This window comes from Nicotiana tomentosiformis, chromosome 8 (genome assembly GCF_000390325.3).
Source record: "Nicotiana tomentosiformis chromosome 8, ASM39032v3, whole genome shotgun sequence".
Lineage (NCBI taxonomy): Eukaryota > Viridiplantae > Streptophyta > Magnoliopsida > Solanales > Solanaceae > Nicotiana > Nicotiana tomentosiformis.
Genome location: NC_090819.1, coordinates 137,731,161 through 137,733,063, shown reverse-complemented (window position 1 = coordinate 137,733,063; position 1,903 = coordinate 137,731,161).

Sequence of the window (1,903 nt, the reverse complement as noted above, 5' to 3'; positions counted from 1 at the left end):
AATTCTCACAAGGTAGGGGTAAGGTCTGCGTACACACTTCCCTCCCTACACCCCATGGTGTGGGATAATACTGGGTATGTTGTTGTTAAATTTATTAGACCAAACTGTAGATCCTTTTTCTTATGAATGCAGAAGCTTTTTACTTACATGTATCAAATGGATCCTTTTGTTAATAGACAACTTTTATTTCGTAAAAATTTGAGGATTTGTCCTTTTCCTCAAGGTTTACTTCTAGAAAAGATGAACTTTCCCGCATTCCAAGTTTACACTAAATCATGAAACTTAATCTTAGGGGTTATAAAATTAATGTTAAAATACATACTACTTAATCATGATTTACGTAATAAATATGTGTGAAAGATATGTATTTTATGTTTATTGGTTTGACTGATATAAATACTGTATGCGAATAATTACTTATAAAGTTTCGATCTAGTTTTCCGTGACAATTTTTTTTTTGATTTACCAATAAAAATCAACCACCTGTTAGCGGTAGGGAAAAAGGTGATTTTCTGGTAGTATTAGCAAGCAGGAAGGTAGAGAAACAAACATTCAGGTGCTAGTCTCAAATAGCTTCTCCCTCAAAGGTTAAACAAATTCAGGTGCTAGTCTCAAATAGCTTCTCCCTCAAAGGTTAAACAAGAATATGAAGTTTCACTGTTCTTCCCATTTTTTTATTTGTATAGGTCTTGATCTTGATTAAGAAACTCATAATAAAGAACCAAATAACGATAAACGTCAACATTACGGAAAAGCAAAATGACAAAATCAGTTTTGATTTGTTGAAAATCTTGGTGCACGATACATTCAAATAGGTCGGTCCATCTTCACCTATTACATACAATTATCAATGACTTTTGACCAAATCACATAATGAAAACCCCAAATCAGCATTTACATAGATTATACTTTAGGCGTCTTTTTTCTAATTAAGGAAGGGGATTAACATAATTTTTGGAAGTGACAGATGAAAAAAGCATATACAGTAGTTAGGTAATTAGTAATTAAAGAAGCCTGCGTGTCATTGCATGATTGATACATGTCGTTAATTGGACAAAATCCAAGGATTTTTATAACAAACTTAAAAGCAACTTATTATATTATGTTTGTTGACAGTCTTGATTTGACTAATTGTTGGAAATATCTTTGATATGAATCTTCTCCATTGTTGAGGAAGATTTTTCCAGCAGATTCTTCCCAAGAAAACATTATTTGATGCGCAAGTCTAAACTTTTCCACGTCATACACTTTTCAATTAATTATAAATATTACTGCTTGATTATGTATATATAAATATTAAAGACTAGAGGGCAGTCCGGTGTACTAAGCTCCAGCTATGCGCAGGGTCCGGAGAAGGGTCGGACCACAATGGTCTATAGTACACAACATTACCCTGCATTTCTGCAAGAAGATGTTTTTACGGCTTGAACTCGTGACCGGCCTCCTGATCACACGTCAACAATGTTACTAGTTACGCCAAGACTCCCTTTGTATTTAAAGACTAAATAATGAAAAGTTATAACAACCAGGTTGTATTGTGTTAAAAGTAGATTGGTTAACTGCACATTCGTCATAAGTTTTCTTTATTTTCCATTGACCATGCAATAGTATGGGTAGATATGACTAGATAATAAAGAATGATATCACTCATCTTTTGAATCTCTAGCCGAGTTATATGGTTATAGTTTTAATAGTGCGATCAGTTGTTTAAATTTATAGACAATATTTGATTGTATTTTGTGGGCACGTTCCTTTTTAGGACAATCAAGTCTCACTAAAATCAATTAATTAATTCACATGAAATATGAAATTAGCTTTCGCTGAGTTAGTCGTTTAGTCCATATACTGTCTTACAAGTTCTCTTTTCTACAAAGTTCACTTGCAGTTTGGTGTAAATAAAAAA